We start from the raw sequence: 18,886 nt of genomic DNA on the forward strand, positions 1-18,886 counted from the left end.
AAGAGATTGCCAGTGTCCTTACTCCTGTTAGTAGAGAGCCTGCATAGAAAAGAAAGGATTCCTCTGAATCCTGCCCTGCCTTCCCTCTAACCAGAAATGCTTCAGGGAGCTCTAATTCAGAAGTTATGGACTTCCTGCAGCTCAAACGCTGTATCATGAGTGCCGTGCAAGGCCAAAGACAAAAGATGGGCAGAGCCATGATTACAAAACTTTCTGCATGTTTGCACTTGAAGCTCTGATTGCCTGTAATAAGCCTTAGGAGAGGCATTTTGTTTTCCTACAATGCAGGGAAAAACATGTGCAAAAGTGATCAAACCATCAAACAAAGGGGTGGAGCCGGGGAAGGGGGCATGGCCATCTGGGGTCTGCACAGGGGCATCTTTGGCCCTTTGGCCTGCAGTTCTGCAGCTCTGCCCAAGTTTTATTTGAAAGAGGCATCCTTGACCTTGCTTCATTGAACTTCCAGAGTATTAAGAAAAGCAAAACAAAACTACTGCTCCAGATCCATTATTTTAATTTATTGTATTTTTAAATTAATATTGTTACATTTATGTCTCATCTTTTTTCCCTGGAGCTCAAGGCAGCATAACTGAGCATCAAACAGCTTCCCACCTGAGCACTGACCAGGCTAAGACCTGTTCACCTTCAGCATGCTTCATGGGCCTTTGGACCAAAGATGGAGAATGTGTGGACCTCCAGATGTTGCTGGGCTGCAGCTCCCATCAACCCTAGCTACTATTGCCAACATTGTATTACAACATCTAGAGTGCTGTATGCTCCCCGTCTCTGCATTAGAACTATGAATTAAAGACCACTGAAAAATGGAATGCAAAGAAATGCAGTGGAAGAGCGGTGCATGGGGAGGCCCCAGCAGAACGCTTCCACCCTGCAATTGGAAGGGCACCAGGCCCACAGCTCCCAGCTCAGCTATGTCCTGCATTGTGCCCTACAGTTTTTACCACTCGAGGTGATTCTGTCTAATGGCAGGACCTTCCCTAATGGTGGGGACAGTCCCAGGATACGCATCACAACAATTGCTTCAACATGACCACAGACTATGTACTTTGCAATCACCTAGAACACTTGCCAAAGTGCTGCAAATTCAGCATAGGAAGTGCAACCTGAAAAGATTAAATATATATATATATATATATATATATATATATATATATATATATGTACTGTATATATTTTGCATATATTTGGTTTATTCCTGTTGGTGTGCTGGGATTTGTAGCCCAAACTCCCATAAGGGGAGCAGGTTGGGAAGGCCGAAGTCTAAAATTAAAGTAAATGTTCCCCAAGCAGGGAAGAGAAAGCCATGCCAGAAAAGGAGAGGTATCAAAATAACCCCAGTTGCTCTCCACAATACAACTTATCTGCCTCACACTGCAGCTAATGAATCAGTAATAAGAGCATGGCGAAGCAATGATCCTACTAAAGACTGTATGGAGATTACAAATGTAATTTCATTACTGATACTTGATCAGTAAGTCAGTACATGAAATCCTTCGCAATATGGGACTCTCTCCATGCCTGTTCCTTTTGCATTTGCCTCCAGTGACTGTGGCACTCCACGCTTTGAAAATGGAGGCCCCTGCACTCAGTGCAAGCCCCTGCACAGTTGATTCCCATGTTTATTGCAGAAGAGTGCTTTGTCAAAGGCAGAGGCATCTGCTGCTTAACAGGACTCAGATCTTTTACACAGATGAATAACTTTGCCTAGCCCTGTAAAAATGTGCTAATCTAAACTACATTTTGCCTTGCAAGACTGAAGCGATCACCTTAGCGCAACAGCCCCAACTGTTGTATTTTCAGCTGTGTTGATGCGTTGCAGCAGAAACTGATCTTGCCTCCTTAAAGTTCCTAGTCGCTAATGGACCCTTCCCCTCCCGCGCACTACAAACCCCCGGGCACACGGCTCCTAAAGTACTGTGGTAAGTGCTGTGCTCCATAATGCACGCTTTTCCCCCAAAGTGGGTTGCTTGATGCCCAGCCGTAGGGGTGATAAGTCTGATGTCGAAGGTGGGAAAGGTGTGTAAGGAATAAAGACGAAGTGAAGAGCAGCACACAATGGAAGTGAGAAAAGGGCTTTTCACTGTGAGTGTATGGACAGGTATGCTAATGGGAACCCAGAACTCCAAATCATCACTGAGCCATAACAGGAGGGGGCAGTTTTGCACTTCTGCAACCCATGAAAAACATGTCCTTCCTGATGTTTTTTCAAGAGCAGCAGCTACAGACAGGGAGAAATTGTTTCACCCTTTCAGAATGAGGACAAGAAACTTAATCCTCCATCCAATGCATCGCATAGGCAAAGGGCTCTTCTACATGAGATATCTAGCGTGCATTTGTTATTATTCCAGACTCAGTTGTTTAGAAGTTCTTTAGATAAGAGCCGTCCAGAGACTCAGTGTGATTGGACAGTCTAAAACTATACCAACTAAATAAATAAAGTCATGACCCCCAACTTTGCTCCTGTGTCTGAAGAGCACTCTCAGTAAGTTGTGTTTTAGGGTTTGGTTTTTAGAGCAGGGTTAAATGCGGTATTTCATTGCAAAGTGAAAACAACTGCTTTTGAACTTGCACATTTGTGCTATTCCACTTTACCATAGTGCCACCTAGAGGTTATCCAGCTGGAAAGAAAACACTCTTCACACAGCTTGGATCTCAGTTCTGCAACAAAACTGAAACTAGATACAGTCCATTAACAGCCTCATGTAAAAACTCTGAAAATCCACTAGCCACATGGTGCTGTTTTGAAGCCAATTCAGAACAAAACATTTCTTTCAATCTGAAACAGCTTTGTGAAAAAGAAACATGAAATCAGTTCTTGAGACAGCAATTTCTGGAAAAGCAATGGTACCAGTTCAAATATCGTTAGAAAGATATCACAAAGGAGAAGACCATTCTCTTCATAATCCTCATAGTGAAGATCTGAGCTGCAGTCTTACAAACAGTTAAGGTAACTTGACTCTGATTGACTCCTTCAGTTATAGCCCTACCAAATATCAAACTGTAACAATCAGAATTAAGCATTCCATCTCAGCATATCCTGGCTGATGCTAATAAATGAAGGAAATCGAACTTGTCAGGTGTTGCAATGACAAAGCTGAGGAGCAGGAGCGTTATTGCTAAGAATGACTTAAAAATTAGACCAGCTAAAATAAATCCTTTATATCATAATTAAAGCATATAACTGGCACTGCAGGAGTAACTTTCTCACCCACTTGTCAGTAGTCTACAGGGATTTCTATCATGAGGAAGTATTGGGTTTCCAAAGTCATCCTCTAAGGCGCAGACTACAGTTCCCATCAGCTCCATCCAGCATAGCTGATTGTGTGAATTGATGAGTCCAACAACATCTGGAGGGCCTCAAGTTGCCAGTGCCTGCTCTGATGATAAGCACCCCTGTTTTAACAAAGTGAATAGTGATGCCACTCCTTTCAGCCTCGGATATTGTGAAGCGCTTCTTTCTGTCTCAGATTCAAGCATGTCACCAAAAGGAATGGACAGAGACACATCAGGGGACGAAGGCATTTTTTCAGGTGGAGGGTTCCTAGTATAATCAAGGAGAAGGCCCTATGCAGCCTCTCCCTCCTTTCTTAACAGACTGTCTGTGGTAGGATAAAACATGGAAGGTGTGGGAGGAAAACATGGGAGGATTGCGAGATGACGACAATCATGTCTGGATCCTTCCAATAGAATTCCATGAGCTGACCAAGGTGATGGTGCCATGAACCCTTCATGTGGCAGCACACCAGAAGAAAGAATATTGCATACCACTGTATGAAACAAAATAAATGAGACAGAGAATCCAATGAAATAATGTGCATGTTCTTTGCATTCAGTTCCCAGTAGGGTATCAGTTATATCACTGGTTTATTCCCTACTCCTCTACAGCATTTCTTCCCCTTGACTGGCTCAATCAAATACACAGACACAGAGTGAGTCAGAAGGGGTCTCCGGGCCATCTAGTCTGACCTCTGACTCCAGCTGGCTGCAATCATGACATGCCTACCATGTGCATGTCCAGCCTATCCTTAAACACCTGCACTGTTAGGGCTTTAACCACCTCCCATGGAAGCCCACTCCATACCCTAGGGGTCCTAACCATCAGGAAGTACTTCCCTGCATCCATCCCAAATCTTGGATCCCTGAGCTTTGCTCCATTGGAACACATCCTGCCCTCTACTGCAAGGGAAAAAAGGTCATGACCCACCTCTGTGTGGCGCCCCCTCACATACATGCTTGTGTAGTAATAAATGCCACTGCCTCCAATGGGGTAAACTCTCAAGAAGCCAGCACAGGACTGCAGCCTTGGAAATCTGGAGGGAGCCACATGCAAGCCATCTGCAGAATCTACAGCCTACTAGTGACTCATCAGAGTCATCACCATAAATTAAAGCTAAATTAAATGTGGACTTCACTCCCCCTGCCCATTGTCTCCTTGCTCCATGGGCATGCTGGCCTGCAGGGCTGCCTAACCCCTTTCTGAAAAGTCACACACTCCTTTGCTTCCACCCCTTCCAAATGTCAGAGGATCATATACATCTTTCATAATTCTGTCTTACCCCCTTTGATCTGCCTCTGGGCTTGCAGTGTTCTCAGGCAGGGCTGCAATGAAAATAGAAAAGAAGAAACAAGGATGAAGAAAGCAGGAACACAACTGCCCTCGAGACATCTGAGCTCTCTGGCATCACTCCAGCAGTCTCTCCAACCCAACAGCTGTTGAAAGACTTGTGGCCCCTTGTACACAGGATGCTTCCATGTTTAAGCAGAGTGACAGTGATGAAAAAAAATGAATGGTTTTGGAATGACCCGCTCAGACTTCCTACCTGCCATAGTTCTTGTAGGCCATATGCTGTACTGAACAAGAGGTATTGCCTCTTCTGAGCAATAAACCTAGAACAAATGAAGACTTAATAATTAACAAGAACTTGAGGAGGAACTCCAGTGTGCCACACAGGTAAGAAAGGGAGACACTCAAAACTAGAGGAAAAAAAGGAGAAGTCCAGTTCTATTGTGCAGAAGCTTCAAAACATTTTCCTGAGATCATGATTACACAGCTTGCAGTCTGATCAAATGCACAGTGTGACTGTTTTTGTTGCCGTGAAAGCAATAAAGAAATGCTGGGTGGTTTGCAGAAGGAACTGACGGGTTTATTAGAAACCTGTCGTGGCAGCGGACGGTGTACATACGGACTGAACCTTTGCCAGTGTGGGGCATATATGCAGGACACCTGCACACCCACAGCACTTTCGCATGCTGCCTAATCTGGGAACTTGATCACATTTCACAAGGTGGGCCATTCCAAAGACTTCCGCTTTTATGATCTCTCTTTCTCCTTTAACAAGATTCCATTTCACCCGTCACTCCTTTTTACATTGATTAGCAGCTAATGTGCTTCCAGAATTACAGCTTGTGTTACTGAAGCCAAACCATTTTGTGTCCTGATTTATTGATACTGGGATTGTGAAACTGCCGTTCAACCAAATAGACTCACCCTCTTCTAGAGCTTATCCTGCTGCCCATTGCGGCACTCGCCTAAACATGCAGCAGTGGCATAACTACTCCCCCTGTCCCCACTGAGCATTAAACTGGGAGCACCCTGAAGTCCTTATTTTATGCTATTTTCCTTTTGAAAATTGCCTCCGATTTCCAGTGATCTTTCTGTGGATGAGGACAAAGGCAAAACTCATTCACTGCAGTTGCTCACTCTCACACAACCTCTCAACCTCCCTTTTTTCCCTGGCCAGTGTCCTCATTTCATTTCCTCACACGACACTTGAACACAACTGGCTGTGGTACCTCTTTTGATCCTTTTGACAGTGGAACATTCGGAGCAACACAGAAACAAAACCATCTGCTTGGCCAGAGCCCATCTTGGTCCTGTGGGCAAACTAGACTAAGGACATGGGTAAGAAAGTAAGTGGCACCAGGAGGCAGCAGGCAAGAGAACAAGAGAACACCAAGCAGCATCAAAGCAGGAACATTTGGTAATGTTGTGGGAGAAGAGCAAGCTGCCTTATTCTGGATCCCATTTGCTCCAGTCTCGGCCACTAATTGTCAAGCAGCAAGTGGCAACAGTCCTCCAACCACTGAGACGGGATCCCCCCCCCCCACCCCACGAAATGCTGGAAGCTGAACCCAAGGTATTCTGCCGGCAAAGCAGGCGTTCCGCCATGGAGCAGCTGCTCTTCCTTAAAGAAATTTGTTTGACTCATCAGATGTATGATCAGGGAACTCGGTGCAGCCCTTTCTGTTTATCACATTGCTCTGCATTCACTGTGCCTGTGTTCCTTCCCAAAATGTATTCTCCCAAGTGTTTTAGAAACAGCCTGAGTGGATTTAGTGAGTCTCTTAGCTAGCGATTAAAAAAAAAACCCTTCATTGCTACTTTACAGACAGTTTTAACCAAGCATGCATTTGGAACAGGTTCAGATAAGGGCAGCAAAGTTGATCATTAATATGGAAAAAGATGTGCTCTGGGGAAAGTCTGAAAAAACTGGGAAGGTTTATCCTGGAGAAGAGAAGAGCAGTGGAGGGATGGGTACAAGATGTCTTTGACTGTCATCTACACAAAGGATGTATTGTGCCATCATGATTCCTTTCTCACAATTGTCTGTGGGCTCTTTAGGCAATGATGCGACCCTCCAGTTTAGCCTTTGCTTTTGCAGAGCACCTTTCTTGGTTCAAGTGGGGGAAATGGAGTACTATTTCTAAATGCCAAAGAAAAGGTGTTTTCCTACTTCGGTTATTGTGATATTTCACTATACTGCAGTGCCATCTAAAATGTATGAGGGGAAAAACAGGAAAGAAAAGCTCAGATTTCAGTTCTGTGATAAAACCAAAAGTAGAATAACAGCCTCATGTAGAAAAGCCCTAGTGGCTTTATGAAGATGGGTGAGGTTGGGATATTAGAAGAAACATCTTGGCAGTGAGACGAAATGGCCAATGGAACAAGTTATATGGGGGTGGTGGCTTCCCCTGCTGAAGGTCTCCAAGCAGAGGCCGGGGACACCCAAGCTCCTGACTCCTTGCACCAAGCCGTGAGCTGGAACTTCAACTCTTTGGTTCTACACACATTAACATAGTGGTTGCCACCATTTACCTGGCAGAAACACAGTCCCTTTCATAATTACATTAAGAACAGAAATTCAGCCTGCCAGCTTTCCCTGGTGGCAGGCTGGACCCATGGCAAGGAAAACATCATTTTAATTGTTAAAACATATGATCTGGCCAGGGCAACTTCTTCTTCCTTCTCTTTCTCCTCCTATATTTTTATTTACTTAATTTATACTGATAATTTTAATCTTATATTTGTAAATCAATATATTTTTTGTATTTTGTAATTAATGGTAATTTATTATGTGCTATTGTATTTCATTGTATTTTATCGTGTTGTAAGCCGCCCCGAGGTTTCGGCAAGGGGCGGCATAGAAATGTAATAATAATAATAATAATAATAATAATAATAATAATAATAATGGCCACCCTCAATATAAGCCCACAAACTGTAGCCAAACTGAGTGGTTACCTTTCTTGGCCAAAACTTTCAGAGGCTCCTAAACTGATTCTGCCCTGCCTTAACAAAGAGAGATGTTACCAGGCAAACCTCTTTGTTCATGGCAAGAACTGCCCATGGCCAACCCGTACCCATTTTGTAGGGTATTTTCCCCAAGACTTCATGCAATTCTCCCTCTCATCTATCTGAAATGCATGGGCCAGAATTGCATTCCACATCCCTCCTTTCTCTTCCACATTAAGAAAGTTCAGGTATTACATTTACTGAGATTCTCAAAGGCAATTTAAGCAGCATTAAGAAAATGCTTAGCACTTTAAAAATCCCACTAAGTCTCCACAGGCAGGTGGAGATTTACTGGCAGATCTTTGGGTGATTTGCTGTAGATCACCAAGGGTTTCAATATTTTAACGCTAGTAACACCCTGCCAACATTTTAGAATTGTGGTGTTAAAGTACTTATATTGCAAATATACATGTGCGCGCGCGCGCACGCACACACACACACACACACACACACACACGGAACCGTCCAAGTTGTTTTTCTTTGAATTACCTGCCATAGCTTTGAGGAAATCGCTCTGCGATCTGCCTCAGTATTCCCTGCCTGTAAAAATTATTAAATGGGGTTTCTGCACACAAAGCATTTATTCTGGACTCATGGTAGTCCACATGTGCTTTACATGCTAGCATCACTCTCCAGGGCCTCTCTTGCATTTCCTGAGCATTTATGCTCCTTTAAAAAATGAGAAAAGTGAGGACTTATCTAGATATCATGCGAAAACAGACAAGCATGTTTCTATAATTCTTCCTTCCTACAGTGCCACCTTGTGCTCATGTTATGAAATATGTAGGAAGGCAGAAGAACAAAACTCTTGGGGGAATAAAAATTACATGTAAAGTTGTCCCTCTTAATCTTGCAGAGAATACGGAAGCAGAAGCCTCTGTAAAATGGTGGGTGAAAAGCCTTGCGGAGAAGCCCTCGGTCACCTCTGGAAATGGCTCCATGCAGCTCTGCAGGTTTGTTCTAGAGCTGTATGTTAGAATCCTTGATCTCTAGCTTTGTACTTGGGTGTGCAATTATCCCAGGGTCAAACTGGACATGACACCATTCATACAACTAGCAGTTGTGCAAATGGCTTTTAGAAGGAAAAGTACAGATGCAGGTAGTCCTTGTACAGTTCCAATCCAGACTGGAAGCAGGACGTACTCTTGCACTCTCCAATTTAAAAGCCATTGACCCAAACACTCCCAGTGAGTTTAATATGGGAAGGGAAGGAGTCCCTGCAAGCATGGATCAGGCTACAGTGATTTTGAGTATGCATCCCAGATGTAGAGTCATTTTGCTAACTGCAAGAACAGGATCAGTGGTTCATATTTATTCTGGATTAACCAATCTGGAATTCACTGTTTCCATGAATGTCTCTGCATAGCTGTCCACATCATGCTGCAGGAAGTTATCTCATGGTGCATTTAATATACTCTTGATTCTCCCGTTCATTCATGAGTGAGTCTTCAGAAACCTGTCAATGGCGCCCTGATATGCGCCATGACCAGCCCTTCCTCGAAGCAACCAAAATGAAACCAGCACACTGCTGTGCCTCATCGCTGCAGTGGCACCCCAGGAACAGTGTTGCCATCAGATCGAGCCTCCCATCCATGGTGAAGTGTGTAAAAAGGAACGCTCAGCATTAACATTATCAGTGGATTACCCCACAGTAATGTCAGCCTGGCAGGAGCACAGTGATTCAGTTCTGGCTCAGATGCTGTTAAGGCAAGGAAGGTCAGTGTGACCTTACCCAATGTATCAACCTGAAAGCAAGCTGCTAATTGAAAAGAAAGGAAGTGCCTTGGGGAAATTGTCTTCATTTCAACTCAAGCAATGGTTTTAACGAGGTTGGGTCGGTGTTTTTTGAAAAATTAACTCATTGTTGCTAACTACAGCTGAGAGTGATTCTAGGCTGCTCAAGAAGGGTGTGAAACCCAGGCCTGGGAGCCCTGGTGACCTACCCCATCTCATCCCCAAACCCATTGGGTGCCCAGGAACAAAATGCGGTCTCTTAGTTCTTCATTCCTACAAAGAGGTCCAGGTTTACAGCATAGCCAAAAGCACAAGTAGCCACTGTCAAGGAAGAGGCATTGTATTCCCAAAAAAGAGACCAGAAGAGGACACCAATTTGCATTACAATGGCCATGCTGCCTGGGGATGATGGAGGTTGTTGTTCAGCACATCTGTCAGACACCAACTTGGGAAAGGATAATGAGCCAGGAATAGATTTTCAAAAGCACAAGCATTTTTTGAAGTTAATTTGCCCCAGTGCCTTCCATGCACAAATATGCCTACCTCATGTCAGAAGTCTAGTGGTATAAATGGTTATATTGTCCGAATCTGCTCTTCAAACAAGAATGTCTTTGTGATAGCCACAAATATTGAGCCAGAGCTTACTCAATCACTTACGTTTAACCTCAGATGTATATAATTTAGGATGTTAAAAGTTTGATTACCTCATGACTCTACTGAAAGTTTCTAAAACAGAAGAAGGCAAAGGTAGGCAATGTGTGACTTTCCAGCCTACAGCTGTCATGATCCCTCCCCAGACTGATGGGAGCTGTAGGCCAAAACATCTAGAGTGCCATAAGTTGCTCACCCCCTGACACAGCAGAACAAATGTTGAAAATAAAGGGAGGGATGTTCTAGAACAAATGTCAGCCATTTGCCCTTCCTTAACTTAAACCTCCACATGAAATCGCCAATGAATTGGCTGAGAGATCAGCTGCCACCACTTGGTCCCCCCCCCCCGCCCCCGCCCACCCAGAATTGTTTTCATTCAAGCTGGTCATTAGAAAAACTGCACCGCTTTAAGAATTAGTGCCCTTCATTTCTCATACCTTGTTCATTTTGTGTCAAGCCTTTCACACCATACATCTGTGTGCAGGAACTATATTGTACCATGCCTAGTACATTGTAGCTGCCCTAGAAAAGAATAAATAGTAACTTATTACTAGTAGTAGATGGCAAATATCTAGATTTTCTTAACATTCATAGTTTAAAAGCCAAATCCTCAGCCTCTCACTATAAAGGAGTCATCAGCCTTTATCTAATGATTCTGCAAACTGTTAGCATTGGAGTATAGTGTTTTGATTGGGATGATCCGTTTATAGGCACGGGTTGGAGGATGTGATGCTTTAAAGCTACGGCCTTTGGTGAACAGTCTCATGAAAGTCATCCTTCTCCCTCTGCCAGCTCATGGAAGATTTGGGTTAGGGTCACATAATCTAAGCAGACTTCTTGAGGTGAGCAGCAGCTTCCTTCCGCAATACCATGCTTGTTTTCTGACCCTTAGCATCTACCACCTGAGCTGGTTCTGCCTTAATGGCAGGACTCTTCCTAATGGTAGGTCTGATCCGGATTAAGCATCACAACAACTGGTGCATAGCAATGGCAATGTGCATTATCGAGTCTATAAACACCTAGGATAAATCAAAAAGCGATGGAGCGCAGGGAATTCAGCATTCTAAGTGCAGTCTGGGTGTGCACAGAGCATCTGCAGATATTGTTTATTTTGCTCACCCCTTTCCAGAAGCAGAGAAGAACTATGCAAAATAAGCAACATGAATGCAGGTGTGTAATGTATTCAGGCTGCAGAACTGTGGCGTTGAATTTGCACTGTGTAAAGGAGAGAGTACATAAGCTCTCAAGTAAAGAAGATTTCTGTGACATTTATGCAACCATATTCCATGCAGCTAAACATCAGGGGAACTATTACATTTTCCCATGGAAAAATATTGCAATTGGAATGTTGGGAAAACTGAATATCATATTTTAAAACTGGATGAGCAGCCTTTATGGGCTGGCAAGCAGACTGCAACAAATGTGCATCATGTAGCAACTGTATTGAGACAAAAAAAAAAAAACATTTGGCATCAAGTGAGTAAATATTAGGCAAAGGTTGAACTAAAATATTAATACTCACCTGATCTCTGGCATGTGAAACTGATGCAATTGTACTGTGTTTTTCACTTCTTTTCCCTTGTTGTTTTCTCTATTTTCTTTCTTCCATTTTCATTGCTTGTTTCTTGCTGAAACATTTACACTAAAACATAATTTTGATATACATATTCTGTGCACTTCCAGTCTTTAACAGTCTCCCTGGACTGGAGATCTCCAGCACACAAGGCAGCAAAACAGTTGTGGTGGGGGGGGGGGGTGTTTACAGTGCTTGCCTTTCTTGGGGAAAGCAGAGTATTATTTTGGATGCCCTCCTGGAGAGCACCTTCTCCACTCTCTCCTCTTTAACTCAGCTTCCTCTTGTCATTTTCAGATGCTTGAGTTCAAGAGCTCCATTTTAAGGAGATAAGAACTAGCATTTTCCACTGTAGAAATAGTCTTCATTGTCTTTGTGTAATGAACTTTTCTTCTACCATCTACATTTGGCAAAAACTCAGAACAAAACCAAAAACAAAGCCACTCTCTGGCACTTTCTCAACTAGCCAGGCAGTGAAAGTGTCTTCTGAAAAATTACCACCACAATTAACAAGAAAGGCAGACATACAAACAGTGCATCCTCACAGTTCATTATTTTGGCTGGTGGATTTAAATACAAGGAAGCTGCTGGCCCAGACAAAGTGCTTCCTAGAAGTAGGTAGAAGTGAATCACTTTTATATACTGACATCATTCAGGGCAGCAACAAATGACCAAATGCAGCAAACCAAGTGTGGTGTGGTGGTTAAGAGCCTGGGACTGGGACTCAGAGGATCCGGGTTCCAGTCCCCGCTCAGCCATGGAGCCACCTGGGTGACTTTGGGCCAGTCACAGACTCTCAGCCCAACCTACCTCACAGGGTTGTTGTTGTGGGGATAAGATGGAGGAGGAGATGTAAGCTGCCTTGAGCCCTTTGCAGGAAAAAAGCAGGATATAAATCGAAAATAATAATAAAAAAGTTCTACCCTCACATGTCCTCCATTGTCGATCTCCATTTCAATCGTGGTTTGCCCCAAGCCACCCCCATTGTGTTCACAGTGGTTTTCAATGGCACCCATGAAGCCCTCCATCCCCTTCCCCTTAAAAAAAAAAAGGGAGGGAGAGGTAATTTTAAAAACCCTTGGAAAACATTATGGCTTCAGGTTGACCTTTCTGTTGGCAGGTAGGCAGAAAATGAAAGAGTTGCTTGCTGGCCCCCCCAACCCTCTTCCACCCACCCAGACCTCTCCCCTTTGTTCTCTCCCTCCCAGCCCCTAGTCTCTAGACTTGCTATGTCCCTCCCCCCATCCCCTCTCCTCACTATTCATCTCTGCTCTTCAGCCCAGGACTACTTCTTTCTCCCCTGTTCTAACCTCGCTCCTTCTCTTTCTCTTCCCTCTCCCTTTGCCTTGCCATTTCCTCATGACAGCCGCCACCGATAGCCTCAAGCTGCTAGCCTCAGTATTTTGCTGTCCTCCTCACCCTTTTCATTTTACAGCAGACCAGCTGGCCTCCATGGCAGCCACTTCATGGCTAGCAGCATCCTCCATGAGAACCATTCTGTACCCACAGCATTTTTGAAGCATCAAACATGCCTACAGGTCCAACTAGTCTGAGAACTCTTGATATTTCCCATTTGGTTTCTCTTATGTTTCTTAAACTAATCCCTTGTGCTGGATTTTTCAAGTTCTTTCATTATGTTTCAAAAACCCAGATGTTGCAAGTTACAGTCTTGTGTTGATCTTTCTAGAATTACCAAAAAAGTTGTGTCATAAATCAGTGATTTCAACACACACATACACAGCACTGTAAGATTGCTCAGACAACTAAGGGAATGAATTGTTGCCTTCAAGCATGGAGAAGTTACATGGATGTGGCTGTTAAAATCTCGACACAGGAAAGGGCCGAAAGAATTTGGACAAAGCTGGTAGCTGCTTGAGGCAGAATAGTAAATGGGATCTTTCACCATAAGTCAAAGTGTATTGTAACCAAGGCTGGCTGAGATGTGTGTGTTTGGTAACTAAGGCAAAAATTCAGTTATCCTTGACAATAAGAATATAATGACAAACAAAAATGTGTAGCTCTCTTATGACATCCAAAATTCACTATTTGAGGTAGCCATCTTACTGTAACAGGAGGACCAGCCTATTATTTCTCCTAAACCCTACTCCAGTATATTGTAATTTATTTAATCTCTAAAGCATCCCTGACAGTTTTCTACCTCATATTATCTCAGAATGTATGAACCTAAGTTGATCTGGCTTTGATGGCATGCTTGCTTTCCCCTCTCCCCATTCTACATACATACATTAGGAAATGTACTTCTGCAATAGGACTAAAGACAGACAATTGTCAGCATCTTCACAAGACTGCAGCCTATTGTACCACCCAGTTCTGTACGATGCCTTGATTTTTCTCCTTTACACTTGACAGGTTGTCCCATACAACCAGTTTATCAAGGGGATATAGGTAGAAGCTGATAAGCTGCTATCTGATGCCACATACATCCATGATTTTGGGTTGCTTACATCTATCCATGGTTATCAGCGTGCTAGTGACAAATAAGAATGTAAATGGACAACTCACCTGAGCATGGTGGCACACAACATAAACATTACCTGGGATAGTGTAAAAACAGTGATGAAAGCATTCATATGAATGTAACTGAATTTCCTTAGGAAAAATCCATCTAGTGGAATATTTTATGTACTAATTAGCAATGGCTTTCAAGGGTCTTTCTTATTGGAGATGTTGAGGAGCGAATCAGAGAACTTCCATATGCAATGCATGTACTCTGCCTTTGACCTGAGGCTGCTTCCCTCTGAAGGAAACCACACCATTCCAAGTACTGTACATAGCTGGCTTCATTAGCAAGGCATGTGTAGTGTATTGATTCATCTGCATAATAAATCTGATGAAGTAATTTGAGCATACAAGCAGTCTGGCAGAAATGAGGTATCAGCCTCTTTCAACTGCGGTGACAACTTGTTTGAGGTGACATTGTGAAAGATCACATTCTTTCTGGATCTCATCTCCTTTTCCCTCCTGCTCTTTTTCCCTTGGATTAATGCCAACATTTGCAGCTGATTCTGTTTCTCAATAACTATTTTCTGTTCTTCTTGTCAGTGTACTTAGCGATCAAACTATCTCATTGTCAAGACTTTGAAATGTCTGCCTGGCTCTTTCTAGATCTAACTGTAATAAACCCACTATTGGGTTGGATGTAGAAAGTAACAGACACGGTCATCCCCCCACCCGCAGCATAAGCACACACACATTTTAAGGGAGGGGCATATCACAACCAATTATTAGAGCTTTTTTTCCTGTACCTGTTAGCTTAATGAAGGAAAAAAGAGCTTAAATGACTATGATTAGTAGATTCTGTACTATACAGTAATTGATCAGAAATAGCAGAAAATGGACTATCAACAGATGCAGCTCCTCCTTAGTGGTAACTGGAGTTGCATTTGCTGCCATTCTTGTTTCTCTACATCAGCCATCGCCAGACATGAACTACTCTGACTGAGTCCAACACCTTTGGCTGGGGAAGGTTGATGTACAAGAATTAAATGCCCAAGGGCTAGTAGGTGTAACAACTCACAATGTTCATTCATGTTATGTGAAGTTCACCTATGCAATGTTTCAAGTTTTTACAGATCTAATGTATGAACTTTGATATGACCTGTATGCCCCATAATGTGTGTGACATATATAGTGCATTTATGTCCATAGGAAGGGGGATATGATGTGCTCTGAAACTCCCCTGTGCACTCATTCAGTGAAATGCCAATTGTCTCCATATTACCCTGAAGGTTTCACCATTTGCATGGGCTCACCAGTCATTCTCCAATCTAAACACACATTAACCTACAGAGCAATTTACAGGAATAGGTTATCTGTTTGACAGCATTAACTGAAAATAGACTCACTTGGATTTATGTGAATAAACATGGAGCACCTACTGGCAGCTGTGGGAAACAGCTGCGCTTGATGAATTAATGAGAGTGTGTGTGTCTCTTTCCAGAAACAGCAAAGGGGATCTCAGAGGTGGAATTGTTTGCATGAGACTGCTTTTATGCATCAAAGTCCTTTTGTTAAAGAGTAATGATAATCTTATCTTTGCACTGTGTGCCACCTTTAGGATATAAGAAAAGTGCTGATTGCTCCCTTTTGTTCAGGAAGAATGCTATTTCTCAGCTCTATCCAAAAGATTATTTGCTGAACTTCACGAAGAAATGTGCATTCTCCTAAGCCTGATCAGCAAAGCATTGAAGTAAGACTGATGTTCCACCAGGCACAGATGAGAGGATGTGGCGAATGGATAGTGGTGTCCACGAGCTTCCACTTCTCCCACTCTGCTTGTCTGCTTTTTGGCTTGGCTGTGGAAGCAGGCTGGGCTCCTACCAAGGTAGGGGCTATAAACAAGGTTCTTGCTCCTCCTAGGCTGGCTCAGGAAGGCACTCAAGAGGATATTCATTCAAGGGTTTCCGTTGAATGGTGGCTTCTCTCCCCTGCCACACACATAGTTGAGATTTACTTCTGTTGCCCAGACTCCCAACACTGAACCCGTTTCATTTTCCATGAGACACATTCCATCTCCACCCTGGCAGTAATATTGCACACTATATTGTAATCTCCACAGAGATCGTCAAGGGAAAGAATTTCATATCTCTGGAAAGGGTTAGGAAGTAATCACAAATGAACCATGTTGAGAGCATGTCAGGATTAAACCCAGAGTAACATGTTTACGTATGTATTGGATTATTCCCAGATATCTAAAAATGGTAGGCAGGGTGAAGCAGGGTAAGGACATGGTGGGGGGGCAGTGAGGAGCCATCCAGCCTGGTTCACTTCCACTGCCCAGAGGACTTTGAAGGCTCCACCACCTCAGCTGGGCCAAGCAGCTTCTGTTTATTGTTGCCATGACAACCACTCTTTAGTATTCATGGCTGTAGCATGCCTGTTCCACTTATATTTTTGGCACTGAGCACAGATATGCACACTGCAGCAAATTAGCTGATATGCTGAGTTGGAGGAGGAAGAGCGAGAAATCATCCAAAAGGCATATTTAGTATATAATTGGCACTCACAGATATGAGTAAGATCCCTCCTCCCCCGCCTCACATATTTGTCTATAAATATGCCTTCTTCAGTGCTGCTTTTGGTTACTGCATTCTGACAGTTCCTGCATGCATCTTGTACCCTTTTCTGTAGCCCATTCAAGTATGCAAATTATTAAAAATCACCTCTTCACTAGGTTGACAGTCTTGACAGGCATAAGTGCAATGCAGATTTCCTGACTTCTTTAATTTTGCATTTGCCAGCTGAAGTGAAGGCAGGCTATTCTGGGTTTATTTATTCATTTATCTATCAGTGACTGGAAGGTCACTCCAAGGAGGATAAATTCCTACCAGTTATATGTCACTACAGTGCCTGATCCTGGGAAGTGTGTGATCGAGCTAGCTAAATGTAACAACTGACTGGCAGGTACCGTTTTCAGACTTTTAACTCATTCTCACTATTTAAATCCATGGGCAATAAAGGCATGTCTGTATTTAATGAGGCAAGAAGGAGGTATGCTCATGACAAATTATAAGGAAATCCAATGCATGGTCAGAATCTTAGAACTGAATGCCACCACATGAACCCATCAAGCAGAGAAGCCGCCTCTGCAAAGACACCACTTCTTACTCACCTGCTTCCGATCTTACAACAGGAAAAAGTTTTTTCCCATCCACTTTCTCTGAAATAAACTATGCATAAGTTTATTTCCCTTTATTGTTCCACCACTTATTTGCCTTTTCCACCTAAGCTAAATTTTGTAATTCTTTCTCAAATGCAAGTGTCTCCATCTCCTTGATCACTGTGCTTGTGTGTATGTAAAGGACCTGCCTCCTAAGCTCACCCCCTATTTTCAAAAAAGGACATATGTACAATAGAAAGGTGGGCATTTGATTCTGGGGGTGGGAGGCATACCAAAAGATTCAAGGGTGGGGAAGCAGCAGTGGAGCTTCTGTGTGCAAAAACTAGCTCATTCAGGGTAGATTTCCCAGATCCCTCCTCCCCCGCCTCAAACCCCATTTTAAAAATCAACATTACATTGGCTATTTCCCAGACTTCTAGTATAGATACAAATCTTATGTACATTACATCTTGGGCAGATGCTATCTGGACCTTGTGGTTTGTTTTCAGTTTGTCATTAAGGTTTAGAACTTCATGCCTTCTTACCAGTCTTTCAATGCCTTGCACTTCCTGAAAATATCAGCAGGTCCATATATCCCTGACCTACATCTTCTGCATTTTGTCATTTAAATGTGTTAATACTTCTGTCATGAATACATCACTTTTTTTTTGCAGGCACTGGGAACATTGGGCCAGAATGACAGAAGGATTGAATGAGCAGTGGGATTCCCTCCTTCCCACTGACAACCTCCAAAAAGGGTCTTGATTATTGTATAAATTCCAAGCCCTGCACTCCTGCCACACTTTCAGGTCAGAGAACAAGGCCACAATGCCAGTTTGCCTGTGATGGGCCCAATTCCTGCCACTCTCCCTACTCTCCTCAGCATGGAAGCTGGGGCTGGCAGCATCTGTTAGCAGTCAAGCTAATCAGTGATTGGATCCTGAGCAGCTTGATTGCTACAGCAAACTCTTCAGGGTTTTAACCAATATATGTTATAGGCATTTGTGGCTTGCTTCTGTCTGTAACACTTATTGTTCCCACAGTACTGCAAGTTGCTGGCACAATTTATTTTAAAAAACACGCTGGTTGGCTTTCTGTACACTGCACTAAATTGCTGCAGATTCTACTAACTTGTTGTTGTTAGCCGCAAAGTTGCGTCCGACCCATTGTAACCCCAGGGACAACATTCCTCCAGGCCTTCCTGTCCTCCGCCATCCCCCGGAGTCCACCTAAGCTCACGCCGACTGCTTCAGTGACTCCATCCAGCCACCTCATCCTCTGCCGTCCCCTTCTTCTTTTGCTGTCACTTGTTCCCAGCATTAGGCTCTTCTCCAGGGAGTCCTTCCTTCTCATTAGGTGGCCAAAGTATTTGAGTTTCATCTTCACTATCTGGCCTTCTAAAGAGCAGTCAGGGTTGATCTCTAGGACTGACCAGTTGGATTGCCTTGCGGTCCAAGGGACTCGCAGGAGTCTCCTCCAGCACCACAATTCAAAGGCCTCAGTTCTTCGGCGCTCAACCTTCCATATGGTCCAACTTTCACAGCCATACATTGCAACTGGGAAAGCCATAGCCTTGACTATATGCACTTTTTTACTGTATACACAGATAATGAGTTTTAAATTGGTCATGTAGCCTGAGGGACATGAGGCCATAAACTTCACACCACAATGCAGGGGAGTGCAACTTGTGGGTCAACATATCTAGAGGGTCACAAAT

The sequence above is a fragment of the Varanus komodoensis genome, unplaced genomic scaffold (genome assembly GCF_004798865.1).
Source record: "Varanus komodoensis strain SLA01 unplaced genomic scaffold, ASM479886v1 scaffold9, whole genome shotgun sequence".
Taxonomy (NCBI): Eukaryota; Metazoa; Chordata; class Lepidosauria; order Squamata; family Varanidae; genus Varanus; species Varanus komodoensis.